This window comes from Lynx canadensis, chromosome C2 (assembly GCF_007474595.2).
Source record: "Lynx canadensis isolate LIC74 chromosome C2, mLynCan4.pri.v2, whole genome shotgun sequence".
In the NCBI taxonomy this organism is placed as follows: domain Eukaryota; kingdom Metazoa; phylum Chordata; class Mammalia; order Carnivora; family Felidae; genus Lynx; species Lynx canadensis.
Window position 1 is genome coordinate 97,736,458 of NC_044311.2, and position 15,324 is coordinate 97,751,781.

Sequence of the window (15,324 nt, forward strand, 5' to 3'; positions counted from 1 at the left end):
CACACCAGATTATGAAGTGTGGGAGCAAGGAATGTATTATTTATAACTTTGTATCCTCGTTAGTGCTTTGGATTTTGCAGGTATGTAGTGCATTTTTAGGTGATTCTTGTTTTTAATGTGGACAAGCTGAGGTCAGTGAAGAGAGTCACCAAATTGAAAGGTAATTCAGTGAACTTTTTTTTATATCAGAATATGATTCATCCTAATTTTCAAATACATAAAATTTTCAAGGAAATAAGTTCACCTGTGACTCCCAAATCACTAGTTTCCCCTAGTAGCCAATTATGTATATCCCACCTATGACCTCATCTAAAGCTAGTATACTCTGGGTTTGTACTATGTCTTTAGTAACAAATCCATCCTTTCATTCACTTAAAAACATTTATTAATGCTAACTATTTGTGAAGCATACAGATGAAAATATAGGGTGGCTGCTCTCAAGAGACCTGTGGGCTGCAGAGGTCTCAAATACAGTAGAATTCTGTAAGTATTAATAACTTAAGAGGGGCTAAAAAAGTTACTATGGGAACATAGTAGGAGATCAAGGAAGAATTCATAAAGATAATACTTGAATGGAGGTTTGAAAGGTGAATAGTAGTTTGATACATGAAGGTGAGGGGGGGCTGGCCGTATTGGGGAATGTTCTGGAAAAACGTAACAGTATGCAAGGAAGCCCAAAGGAATGGGAAAGCCTGACTGATTCATCTGTGTCTTAGTGTGGAAGTAAGAAGTAAGGCTAGATGGGTAATGTTGGTCATATTAAAAAAGGCCATAAATCCTACACTAAGGAGATTGGATATCCTATCACTGTTGGTAAGTCAATGGAAGATGAATGTTAAGATGATATATTCAAGAGTGTGGAGATATAATCTATACCACATAATAATCAAATAGATATGGAAGGTGGGGGAGCAGTCATGAATGAGTCAGTTTCCTGGCTTTGTGAGTTTTAGTGTCATTTATAAAAAGATAGAAAATGCTATTAGCTACTACCTTCTCTCTTTTCCCAAATACACTCATTTCTCCAGAGATGTTTATCCTGTCTGTTTTCATTTCCTCACCAATACATTAAATTCACCTTGTCTGTTTCAGAGACCTCTATCACTTCAACAAACTAACTCTTATTGAGATCTCATTGGACATTTGACCTTGTGGAAGTAGTCACACTTCCTTCTTTTTGAAATGCTTTGCACCCTCATTTTCCATGGCCTCATACTCTTGATATTTTCCCTATGCCCTTTATTATTCCCTGATACCTCATTTGCAGTCTTAGTCTCCATATCCAGCTATTGAATGTTGGTAATTGTCAAGGTTAGATTCAAAGCATTTCTGTTGATGCCCAGCATTTGGGGCATCTTTTTTTTTTTTTTTTTAATTTTTTTTTTCTTTTGGGGCATCTTTGTAGCCACAACATATTGAGATGTTTTTGGAGAATGTACCATAATTCTTTTAAAGTTCTTTTGGGAGGACCACATTTCAAAGATTATGGTTAAATACATATTCTTTTATTCTTTATTACTAAGTAATGTGTAACATTCAACACATGCCTATAGGGGAACTCATATGGTAACTTTGGTTGTAATTGTATATCTTATAAAATCTTACTGATGCTTATGTTTTAACCTTGGGCAGTTGTTAATCCTCATTGAATCTTAGTGTCTTTCTTTTTTAATGTTTATTTATTTATTTTAAGGGAGAGCAAGCAAGTGAGCACTGGAAGTGCAGAGACAGGGAGAGACAGAGAATCCCAAGCAGGTTACACGCTGTCAGCACAGAGCCGGATGTGGGACTCAAAGCCACGAACCCATGAGATCACAACCTGAGATGAAACCAAGAGTTGGGTGCTTAAACCACTGAACCACCCAGGTGCCCCAGAATCTTAGTTTCTTAATCAGTAGTATATGGGGAGCCATCCCAGCTCTTTAAGATTTCATGATGCTGTGGTTTGCTATTTTACAATCTGAAGAGGTTAGTAAAGTCTAAAGGATATTCAGATGACACTGAATTCCATAGTCAAAGTTTATATAAAAATGTTTGTCTTTTCCACATCTACATTTCACACATTGCTTCCTTTATTTAAGGTAATTCCATGCTTATGGAAATACATATTCTTAATTCCATGTTTGCTTAAAAATATTTTAGACAGTTTTGCCATGAAATTTTATCAAAAACGTTTTGACAATCTGAATAGATTATGGATTCTGGTTTCTATACTTGCAGATATTCATTGATATTCATTTAATACCACAAGAAGTCCAGGTGTGAAGTGTTCAATTAACTCCTGGGGGTAAGCTTTGTAGGTATCTTACACTTTTGTACATATTTCCCTTGTTTGTGTTCGGTTACCCACATTGCTTTTAAACCTGTTTTTTGTGATTGGTTGACATTGCCAGTGTACTTTCAGTACTCTGTGAAAATGGCCACTTTAAGTACATATTAAGTTAGATATTCACAGCACAGTTTTATTTTTGGTTGGTGCCCATTTGATGCTAATGATTGGTCTAGATCTAGCATATTAATTAATTTTAAAATGACCTTTGTATTTGTCATTATTTTGAAACTAGAATCTACTAATTTATGTGCTCTAAATATGTTTGAGGTGTGGGAATCAACTTAATGTTTTCCTACTCTGTGTGTGTGTGTGTATGTGTACCTACATATTTTTGTTATCAATTTAGTAAAACTAATCTTTAAATTTTCCTACTTATTGGTAGCTAATTTATTACGTTGCCATACAAAAAACCAAAGAACTGAAACAACAACAAGAGAAAACACACTTCGTATTGGTGTTGCTGTTCCTTGCAAATGTGGCCTCATTTTCCTTACTTAGGTTCCTTACGCAGTATCTAATGGCGGTTTTTTTTTCTCCGATTGGATAGTTTTTACTAAACACTTGCAATGTGTAATCTACCTGGATCATCCCCTCCGGCCTTCCACTATGTGGCCTAATTTTACTCATCTGAGCAATCTTTCCATTTAAAAAATAAATGGTCTTGGGGCGCCTGGGTGGCGCAGTCGGTTAAGCGTCCAACTTCAGCCAGGTCACGATCTCGCGGTCCGTGAGTTCGAGCCCCGCGTGGGGCTCTGGGCTGATGGCTCAGAGCCTGGAGCCTGTTTCCGATTCTGTGTCTCCCTCTCTCTCTGCCCCTCCCCCGTTCATGCTCTGTCTCTCTCTGTCCCAAAAAATAAATAAATGTTGGCGCAGTCGGTTAAGCGTCCGACTTCAGCCAGGTCACGATCTCGCGGTCCGTGAGTTCGAGCCCCGCGTCAGGCTCTGGGCTGATGGCTCAGAGCCTGGAGCCTGTTTCAGATTCTGTGTCTCCCTCTCTCTCTGCCCCTCCCCCGTTCATGCTCTGTCTCTCGCTGTCCCAAAAATAAATAAACGTTGAAAAAAAAAATTAAAAAATAAATGGTCTTTCTCTCATATTTCTTTGTTCATTTTATCATTTAAACATATAGTGTGATAGTCTCTATTTCCACTTTTCTCTTCCTTTGTGCTCACGTTTTTAGTCCTTGACATTTTGTATAAAAAAGTAAATGTTTGAACAACCTTTGTGATTTTCTGTTTTAAAAACACTCCTTTTGGGGAGTCTAGCTGGCTCATCTAGTGGAGCCTGCAACTCTTTATCTTGGGGTTATGAGTTCAAGCCCCACGTTGGACAATTTATTACAAATAAATAAATAAATACACTCCTTTAAGGTTTGCTTGTCTATCTCTAATTAATTGTCTATTAGTGTTCTTCAGAGGAAATGAGAGATCATTTCCTCTTAGGTTCTGGAAGGAAAATAGCTGAATAATTAAGAGTATTTATGACTTTTAGTTTTGGGTCTCCTTAAATTATGGTTACACATAGTTTGGTTCCAAGCTAGCCAGAAATGGGAGAGTTTGTGAAAAAAAAAATAAGTGTAAGATTACCATCTCTGGGTTATTTATAAATTCAGACTGTTTCTCTTGATATCTTCAAAATGTCTATTATTTCAAACTTAAAATCTATTGAATAAAGACTTGATTCTGTTCTAAATGAGAAAAATTCCCCAACTCAAGTGAAAATGTAAATATTATACTCCATAGGAAGCTACCAGCTGATACCATCTTCATTTAAAATTTTTTATATATTATACTAGTCCCTGATTCTGTGGGTAAGGATGGCAGATGAAGCATTATGAGCTGTTTATCACTGTCACACAAAGTCAGTCACAGGAAGTAAGAAATATTTGGACTCTAAAAAATATTACAATATAAATTCTTTAGACTAGAAACCATGATTTCTCTATGGATCTTTTCTGTGGAAGATCCTCCAAGGAGTAAATACTCAGTCAACATAAACTGATGGTGAAAATACCTGAAGTTTAGCTTTGAAAGGGAGCTTTTAAAATAAGTAATCTTGGTTAGCTTTAGGGAAAATCTCTCTCCTGAAATGCTATGTATTGAAAAGCACAGATATTAGTGTGGAGGCACTCAAATAGAGAAGAGTCCAATTTTAGTACATTGTGTGGGGAGTGACATGCGTGGAAGTCCATTAATAGCAATGCATGTTGTGTTCTTTTCATATTATTTTGCTAATGAATTTAGTATCAGATTGATGGGTGCTTGGAACAGAAGACAATTTGCAGAAGTAGTTAGAGCAGCTGTACATATCCCAGCTAAAGGCCTGCAAAGTGATCTCTATTGGACGTCAAGCTCTAGATAGAAAAGGATACTTGCAAACACTTGCTTCTCATCAAGTATGAATTGAACTAGCAACCTTTTTGTCTGTGGATTCATATTTCTTTACAGAGAGTGACATCACCTCAGGAGTAGCATTCAGAAATGTGTGGTTGCTACAATGACCTGGAAGCACTATTGTATTTTAGTGGGTAGGGCAAAGAGATGGCTTTAAGTTCTATGGTATGTGAACTGATTACTTAGGAAGGAGACTTGGCCAGCTCTCAAAGCCAGTAGCATTCCTGTAGAGAAATGCTATTTGGGCAATCAGGTATCTTTTATAGCAGTAGTTTTTAGACATTTTCATAGTAGCTAACTGAAAGAAATACAATTAAATCATAACCTAGTACACACAGATATTATATATATATATATATATATAATTTAAACAAAAAATTTCACAAGACAGTATTTATTTACCCTTCCTATGCTTGATGCCTACAAATATTTTACATTCTATCCTATGCTATTTTTTCCTTTTCTTTGAAAGTCTACAACCCACTACCTTAATTTCAAGACCACTAATGGTACACCCTACAAATTGAAAAACGGTGTTGCAGAGATCTACATTTCCTGGTAAGCAGGATAAAGACAAAATAACTGAAGTGTTGCTCTATTGTGACTTGGTTTCCTTTTATCCTAAGCAGAGCTCAAAATTTCCATGTGTGACTATGGTCCAAATTTCGTTTTAGGAGAGGCTAGACCTGTGTGCCAACCATCCAGGTATAAAGCCTGATAGCCTCCTTTGTCCTCTGTTGTCATGACAGTGAGGGAAGAAAAACTGAGAGCACTCTTTCATTTCCCTCACAGCATTTGGATCCAAAGACTCAAAGTGGCCTCTGTGGTACATATTAGGAACTCTGTGGTATTGCATTACAGTGAACAAGATTCAGTGAGATGAGTGTGAAACACTCTGCTCTTCCTGTCAAAGTGGGTCATCCCTAAGCTGTGGGATGGTGACTTGCCATATTGGGCCTCCTTGCCCTTGCATGTTGCTGATTGAAGAAAATGTGAAGCCAAGTAGCCTGCATGTTTTGGTGTGGTGCCCAATTTATCATGGTTGTATAAAGTTAACCAAATTCTTGGCTTCTTAGAAGATTGTCAGAATATTGGCTTTTCAGAGTACTTTTAAGGGACATAGTTACTAATGGCAAGCCTTAATTTTCTTCATGTCCTTCACCTGGAGTGCTTGTACCAATTAAATCTAGTCCACAGTTCTCAGCTGAGGGAGGGAAAGGTTAATTGGGAAAAAAAAAGCTTTTGTAGTGATTTTAATATGTCTTCCTAGCAGAGGATGATTATTTGGCTATCCAAGATACCTACCCTGCTCTCTTAAGTCATCAGGAACTGGGCAGAACAGCATTTAGTCACACAGAGGTGAGTTCAGCATGGGCAATTTTCTGCTGTCATCCTTCTGGTTCACGTGCTATTCTCATGAGCATTTGTTCACCAGCTTGACTGAAAAAGCCAGGATTTAGCTTCATCCTTGATTTTGTTGTGTTGATCCAGTGACAATTACAGAATGGCTTGAGTAATGAATTGGAGATTTATATTTGTAGGATCTGGGTGAACCCTATGAACAGAGCTCAGGAATTTGTTTCTTGTTTCTTTTGGTCCTCAAAAGAGGACATGGATAGATATTCTGACTTTTAGTTAGAGTGTCCATGTACGTAGAAGGAGGCACAGCTGTCCTGTCGCTGGTTTTGCCATTTAGGGACTTGCCCAGGAGTCTCTGGAGCTGGAGTTGTCAGAATTCATTCACAGTCATGGGATGGCTATCCTATTGTACTAGTTAGGCTGGGGCTGGTGAGTGGCTGAACCACTTGACCTCTAACTTCCAGGTGACCATAGTGGCAGTATAGTACTGGACCCGCAGCTCCGGTGGGATAGTTGTGGGGTATGAAGCACAGTCCAAAACTCCCACTTCTCTGCTATGGTAAAAGTGGTTTCCTTTGCAATGACTCTTAGCCTTTCTATAGTAAAGGAGCTTTGTCTGCAGCAATGGTAGCTGCAGGTGAAAGCACATTTTTTCCCCCTTGTTCCCTAGTATTAGTCAAAGTAGGGTAGGATCTACCCAGCTTGACAAGATGTTGTTCCAGCCAGGACCCAGTATCTCTTCCTCTGGTATTTCTCCCAGGCTTCTAATAAATAGTATTTGCTGTTGAATGCACTTGAGGTGCCACAAATCCTTTACTTTAGAAGAGACTTGCAACTATTCGGCTTTCACTTTTTCTCAGCGTTTTTTTTTTTTTTTAATGTTTATTTATTTTTGAGAGACAGAGCATGAGAGAACACGTGGGTGCGCACATGAGCAGGGGAGGGCCGAGAGAGAGAGAGACAGAGAGAGAGAGAGAGAGAGAGAATGAGAGAGAGAAAGACACAGAATCTGAAGCAGGCTCCAGGCTCTGAGCTGTTAGCACAGAGCCTGACGCAGGGCTCGAACTCATGGACCTCGAGATCATGACCTGAGTCCAAGTCGTACACTTAACCAGTTGAGCCACCCAGTCGTCCCTGTTTAAGCATATTATTGAAGCAGACTGGAACTGGCACTTCTTAAACTCACTGTTTGGGTGGGTTTGTCTTGACTCAATAGTCTCAGCTTAAAAAATACCTCTCTAAAGCAACTTTCTCAGATCATTCTAAAGTAAGACTCTCTTGTTAATCCATACCGCAGTACCATGGTTACTTCCTCCGTAACATATATGGCCCAGGAAACTGTAAGAGAGTGTGAGTGTGTATCAATAATTGCATTTACATTTAGTATAACTATTGACATGTTTGAATTTATGTCTATCCTCTTATATTTTGTTTCCTGTTTTTTTCCCTCTCTTTTCCATTCTTCCATTTCCCATTTCCTGCTTTGTTTCAGGTTACTTGAATGTTTTTTTAGTATTCCACTGTAAGTTACTAATTATGCTTTTGACTATCTTTGTGTAGTTTTTTAGGGGTTCTAAGGTTGTAAGGTTTACAATATACATACTTAACTTTTCGTAGTCTTCTTAGAATCAGTATTTTATCACTTCAAGGAGAATGTAGAAATCATGCCACCATGTAAGTTTGTTTACTCTCCCAGTTTTGCACTGTTATTGTACTCTATTATATCTACATATATTGAAACCCCATCAGATAATGTTATACTTTTCACTTTCAACTGCTAAGCATATTTTAAAGAACTCAAGCAGAGAACAATTCTGTTGTTTTTATTGATATGTTTATCATTTCTATTGTTTCTCTTTATTCTTCTTGTATAAAGTTTCTTCGTAGTATAATTTTCCTTCTGTCTGGAAAACTTCCTTTAGTAATTCTTTTAGAACAGGTCTCCTGGCAACATATTTTCTTAGGTCTTTTTTTTTTTCAACTGACAGTGTCTTTATTTTGCTTCATTCTGAAAAGATATTTTTATTGGATATAGATTCTATGTTGACATTTTCTTCTTCTCAGCACTTTTAAAAAGTTGTATCAGTTCCTTCTGGCTTCTAGGGCTTCTAATGAAAAATCCACAGCCCTATGAATTGTTAATCCCCCATAAGTGACATGTGATTTCTTCTGAATGCTTTCAAGATATTTTTTTCTGATCTTCAGTTTCTACACTTTAATATTCAGATAATTGAAATGATGTATTGGGTGTGGATTATTTTTGTTATTATCCTATTTGAGCTTACTATACTTGAATCTGTAGTTTTATCTATTTCACTAAATTTGGAAGTTTCCAAATATTTTTCAAATATTTTTTTCAGCACTGTACCCTTTTTCTCCTTTCCTTCTGATACTCTAATGACAGGAATGCTAGACTTCTTGTCACTGTCCTATAGGTCTCTGAATCTTGTTAATTTTTTTCCTCTTTATTGTTCATATTAGATCGTTTCAGTTGATCTATCCTAAAGTTCAAAGACTCTTTTTCTGTCATCTTCATTTTGCAATTGAGAGAGCATCTGTGATCTTTTTCTTGTTATTTATTTTATTTTTATGTTTCAAGACTGTTCCTTGTTAAAGCATTTTTGTAATAGCTAATTTAAAGTCTTTGTCAGATAATTTCAACATTTGTATTATTTCAGTGTTTGTGACTGTTAGGTATCTTTTCTCATGTGAGTTGAGATTTTCCTAGTTTTTCATTTGCCCAGAAATTTTTATTTCACGTTAATCTGGACATTTTAAATATTATGAGATTTTGAGTTTTGTTTAAATTCTGTGGAGAATGTTGATAATTTTGTTTTAGCAGGCAATTGTAGTTAGGTTCAGGTCACAAGTTACAGGCTGTATATTCTATAGTTGGAATGCTAGTTTTATTTTCAGATTTGTCCTGTGTATGTATCAGAGGCCAGTCTTGGACCTAGGCACAGCCCTATGTGTTAATTTAGTTCATAATTTCTTTTGTATGCTGATTAAAATCAGATACATATATGTGTATCTGGGATGAGCCCAGAATTTCATAACAATTTTATGGGATTACCTTTCTGAGCCCTTTTCTTTCCATGATATTGATGGTATTTTTCATTTCCCTGCAGTTGCCTTTTTTGGCCCTCCAGGTAGCAAGCTGTGGCTTTATTTACTGTACTCTCATGCCTATTTCTGTAACTGCCTATGTTCAAGGCCAAGTGGTGAGAGCACAGAGAGAGCAAAATAAATGCAGTGGGAGTTCACCAAACCCTCATGGGACCACAACTATTTTTTAAGCTAATTTCTTAATTGTCTAATTGCCATATATTTTTTAAAGTGCAAAAATTATAAGTATACATTTAGGTGTGTTTTCAGGAAGTGAATATACCCATGTAAGCACTGCCCAGACCAACAAGCAAAGCATTACCAGACCACAGAGGTCTGCTCTTTTCCCTTCCTACTCTCCAAGAGTAACCACTATCATGACTTTTAATACAATAAATTAGCTTTGATTGTTTTTGAACAATATATGTGGCGTATTTTTTCTTTTGCTTATGTTTATGAGATTCATTCCTGTTGTGTTGCATCTGTGTTTAGCTGCAGATTTTTTTTTAAACATCTCATTTATTTTTGAGAGAGAGAGAGAGAGAGAGAGAGAGAGAGAGAATGAGTGGGGGAGGGGCAGAGGGAGGAGGAACAGAGGAACTGAAGTGGGCTCTGCACTGACAGCAAAGAGCCTGATGCAGGGCTTGAACTTATGAACTGTGAGATCATGACCTGAGCTGAAGTCAGACGCTTAACTGACTGAGCCACTCAGGTGCCCCTCAGCTGCAGATTTTTAAAAAACTTTTCATTGCTTTATGATATTCCTGTGTATGAATACATTAAAACTCATTTAAGGCTCTTCTGCTGTAGATAGAAATTTGGGTTATTTCCAACCTAGAACCATTGTGAATAGGGGTTATCATATGCACATTCTTGTGTATCTTGTCTAAGTATTTCTGTTCGATGTATACTAAAGAGTCACATTGCTGATATGCCTGTGTTCAGCTTTAGTGGATATTGCGAAGTAGTTTCCAAACTTATACCAATTTCTACTCACGGTATCAGTATGAGAGTCCCACTTGCTCTAATCCTTGACAATACTTAGTATGATCTGTATTTTTCATTTTAGCTTTTCTGGTATGTGTGACATGGCAGACCATTATGACATTAGTTTGCGTTTCTTTAATGACTAGTGAAGGTTAAGCATCTTTTCATGTGTTTATTTTCCAGTTAGTATCCTCTTTTGTAATGTACATTTTGACATTCATTGCCCATTTTACAGTTGGGCTTGTTACTGTTTCTGGTGGTGTTTATATAATCTGGATGTATGTCTTTGTCAGGTATACATATTGCAATATCTTCTCTTACTCTAAGCTTTGTCTTTTCATTATGTTATAATTGTCTTTTGATAAACAAGAGTTTTCATCTTAATAAAATTTAATTTGCCAATCTCTTATTCTATAGTTTTTTTTATATCCTATTTTAAAAAGAAAAACCTCTGCCTACCACAAGATCATGCAGATATTTTCTGTTGTTATCTTCTAGAAGCTTTATTGTTTGCCATTAACATTTAGGTCTGAATTTTCCCTGGAATGTATTTTTTGTATTAGGTGTGAAGTTAGGGGTTGGGTATAAAAGATTCATTTAATTTTCTTTCTTTATTTTTTAGTGTAGATGTCTAATTGATCAAGTACCATGTGTTAGAAAGGTGGCTCTTTCCCTAGTTACTTCAGCAGTAAATTTATCATAAATCAAGTGCTTACATAAACAATGGATCTATTTCTGGATGCTCTCTTCTGTTCCCAGAATTTGTCCCATCAGAATTTGTCTTTCCCTCTACCGATAATACATTGCTCATTAGTGTCGAGTTAGAAGAAATCTTGAATCTGGTGGTGTAAATCCTTTACATATTTTCTTTCTTTCCTTCTTTCTTTCTTTCTTCCTTGACATTTAGAAACAATTTTTAATGTTTATTTATTTTGAGAGAGATTGAGAGCAAGCAGGGGAGGTGCAGAAAGAGAGGGAGAGAGAGAATCCTAAGTGGGCTCTGCACTGTCAGCACAGAGACCAATGCGGGGCTCGACCCCATGAACTGTGAGATCATGACCTGAGCCCAAATCAAGAGTACAATACTTAATCAACTGAGCCACCAGGTGCCCCTACATATATTCTTCTTTTAGATTGTTTAGGTCATTCTTGGTCCTTTGTGTTTCCATAAAAATTTTAGAATTTGCTTGTTAATATCCACAAAATGGAATTATCTGAGATTTTGATTGAGATTATATTTTGGGAAAATTGATATCCAATCTATAAAAACATTACATTTCCTACTTATTTTAGTGTCTTTAATTTCTCTTAGTAATGTTTTGTAGTTTTCTGTGCAGAAGACTTGTATACTTTCTGTTAGATTGATTTCTAGTATTTATTTTTATGTTTTTGTAAATTATATTTTAAGTTTTCTTTTCTTTTTTTTTTCTGTTTTATTTATTTTCAAGAGAGAGACAGAGACAGAGTGCAAGCAGGGGAGGGGAAGAGAGAGAGGGAGACAAAATCCGAAGTAGGCTCTGAACTGTCAGCACAGAGCCCAATGCAAACCGTGAGATCATGACCTGAGCTGAAGTCGGTTCTTCAACCAACTGAGCCACCCAGGCTTTAAGTTTCATTTTCTAAATGTCTCTTGCTAGTATATAAGAAAACTATTCATTTTTGTATATTAATTCACCTTGTAGCTAGGGATCTTGCTAAATTCACTTATTAATTCTATTAGATTTGTGGCTTCTCTTGGAGTTTTAGTAACACAATCATGTTTTCTGTAAATAATTTCAGTTTTATTTCTACTTCCTTTTCATATAACTTTATTTTAATTTTCCAGCTTTATTGAGATATAATTGACCAATAGCATTGTAGTAGATTAAGGTGTAAAATGTGATGATTTTTAGCCTTCTATGTTAGAAAATGATTACCACAGCAGGATTAGTTAACACCTCTGATACCTCATATAATTACCACTTCCTTTTTGTGGTAAAAGCATTTAAGAGAAAACTCAGCAACTTTCAAGTATACAATACAGTATTGTTATATTATATCCCCACAGGCTATTTATCTTATAACTGAAGTCTGTGCTCTCTATATACCTTTAATTTTTATTTCTTGTTGCATTAGCTAGCACCTCTAGTACAATATTGAATAAAAAAGCATATTTTCACTCGGTTTTTTGTTTGTTTGTTTTTTAATTGTAAATGCCCTTATCAAATTAAAGAAGTTCCTTTTGATTTCTCAGTTTTCTGAGTTGGCTTTTATGTGAGTGAGTGTGTGTGTGTGTGTGTGTGTGTGTGTGTGTGTGTGCGCGCGCGCACATGCGCACGTTTATTTAAATGATCAAAGGGTTTTTAATTTTATTACATACTTTTCTGTATATATTGAAATCCTTTTTTTCCCTTTAATATGTTAACATTTAAATTAAATTCATTTATTTTTGAATGTTAATCCATCCTTGAATTTTTGGAATAAACTTAATGTTGATGTGTTATCCTTTTTATAGAGAACTGGGTTGGGTTTGCTAATATTTTCCTTAAGATATTTTTGTCTGTACTCAAAAAAAGAGTTTGGCTTATAATATTATGTTCTTGTCAGGTTTTGATTGCAGACTATAGTATTTACATAAAACAAGTTAGGAAGTATTCCTCTTTTCCTACCTTTGGGAAAGTTTGTCTACGATTGGTGCTATTTTTTTTCTTTAGGTATTAGAAAGAATTTACCTGGCTATTTGGGCCAGAAGTTTTCCCTGTGGAAAGGTTATAAATTAAATATGCAGTTTCTTTCTTAGTGGAAAGATTTTAAATTAAGTATGCAGTTTTTCCATTTCTTCTTGTGTCCATTTTGGTAATATGTGTTTTCAGAAGATTTATCCATTTCATCTAATTTTTCAAATGTATTGATAAGTTGTTTACCATATCCTCTTATTATCTTTGTAATATCTGCCTTTTCATCTAGGTTTTCAAATTTATCAATGTGAAATTGCTCATCATATCCTCTTACCTTTGTAATGTCTGTAGTATCTAGAGGAATGCTGCATTTTTCATTTCTGTTAGGGTTATGTGTGCCTATTCTCTTTGCTTTAAAATCTGTATTTCTAGAGGATGATCACTTTCATTTATCTTAACAAAAAGGAATTTTTGGATTTGTTCATATATTGCTTTATTTCAAAATACTTCAGGTATTTTGTGATTAACATTTTATAATTAATCTTGGGTTTATGGTTAGAGAATATATGCTATGTGATTTAAATACTTTGATATTTATTGAGACTTGCTTTTTGACCCAGTTTAAGGGAAATTTTGGTAAATGTTCTATATGTGCCTGAATATAATGTGTGTTTTGTAGTTTTGGGTATAGAGTTCTATACATATCAATTAGATTAAATTTGTTAAATCTTGGTGCTCAAAACTTTTATTTCTCTATTGGTTTTTTACTCTTGTGTTCTATCATTTATTGATATTTATCATTTAAAATATACTATTATGATTGTGGATTTGTCTATTTCTCTTCTTAGTTCTGTCAGTTTTTGCTTTTGAAGGCTATATTATTAGTTGTATACAAAATTAGAAATGTGATCCATCTTAGATAAACTAGAATTTCTGATCATTACTAAATGCTCTTTTTCTACTATATCTTGTCTTGAATTCTACTTAGACTGATGTTATAAGAAAATGGTTGGTAATTTTTTTTTTCATCCTTTTACTTTCAATTATTCTGTATGTTTATATTTGAGGTGTGTTTCTTGTGGACAGCATATTGTTGTTGTTTTTAACTTGCAGTCTGATGGCATTTGTCTTCCAACTATAATATTTAGTCTATTTACATTAAATACAATTAGTAATATTTGTAGATTTAATTTTATCATTTTACTATATTTTTCTACCTGTTTTATGTTTGCCAATTCTTCTCTCTTAACTTCTGTTACTAGTCAATCTTTTTATTTTATTCCCTCCATTTTACCTTGCTAATTATATATTTTTCATTTTTTAATGGCTATCCAATAAAGTCTACTATAAAATTATACTTTTTATCTCTTTCCAGCAAGGAAATTGCATTTGTCCTTTTCTCACCATTTGTGCTATTGTTGTACTGTATTGTAATACTTCCAAGTGAAATAAGTCAATCAGAGAAAGACAAATACCATATGATTTTACTAATGTGGATTTTATGAAACAAAACAGATGAACATACGGGAAGGGTGTGGGGAAGAGAACCACAAGAGGCTCTTGACAATAGAGAGCAAACTGAGGGTTGATGGAGGGAGGAAGGTGGGAGATGGGCTAGTGGGTGATGGATATTAAGGAGGGCACTTGTGATGAGCACTGGGTGTTATGTGTAAGTGATGAATCACTAAATTCTACTCCTGAAACCAATATTGCACTGTATGCTAACTAACTAAAATTTAAGTTAAAAGGTACTTCCAGGGCTCTAATTCTTATAAGAAATTATTGTTATTTTTTCCCTGCCTATATATATTGTTTTACTCTGATATTAGTCTTTTCTGGTATATTTCATTTCTTCCTAAATTTCCATATCACTGTTAGACAATTTTCCTTCTACCTGAAAGGTAGAAGGTATTCTTTATAGTAAGACTCTATTGGTGATTTTTTTTCCAGTTTTATTTTCCTAAAAATATTTGCTATTTTACTTCATTTTAAAGGATATTCTCATTGGTTATAGAATTCTAGGTTGATAATTACTTTCTTAAAGCTCTTTAAAGTTATTGCTTTGTTCTCTGATTTCCACTGTTTTTCCTGAGAGATCAGCTATCAGACTTATAACTCCTTAAAAAGTAATGCATTTTTATTCCTCTGACTTTTTTGAGATTTATTCTTTAATTATATTTTATTTTAAACAGCTTAAAAAAAAACAACATCTGTCCTCTTATGTCAGTTTCTTTGTGTTTATCCTGCTTGGGGTAACTTAGACGTTCTTAATTAGATTTGTGGCTTGATATCTTTTCTCAATTTGGGAAAATTCTTGGCCATTATTACTTTGAATTTTACTTCTTCTTATGTTCTTTACCCTTTCCTTCTGGAACTATAAACATTTGTATGTTAGACACTTTTTTCCTAACCACGTTTTATTGTCTTTTTTTCTGTATTTTTCATTATTTCTCTTTCATATTTTCTTTTCGTATTTTCTCTTTCATTATTTCT

General features: G+C 35.0%; 1 protein-coding gene across 3 annotated transcripts in view; it reads left to right on the forward strand.

Moving 5' to 3' along the window:
- Positions 1–15,324, forward strand: part of ZBTB20 (zinc finger and BTB domain containing 20) — a 769,186-nt gene that overhangs the window by 166,092 nt on the left and 587,770 nt on the right. The window contains exon 6 of one of the 3 annotated variants that reach the window (XM_032594753.1): positions 2,221–2,296. The exons of the other annotated variants lie outside the window; for them this stretch is intronic. The gene's annotated coding sequence lies outside the window, so the exon portion shown is untranslated. The remainder of the gene's footprint in view (positions 1–2,220; positions 2,297–15,324) is intronic. 3 annotated transcript variants of the gene reach the window in all.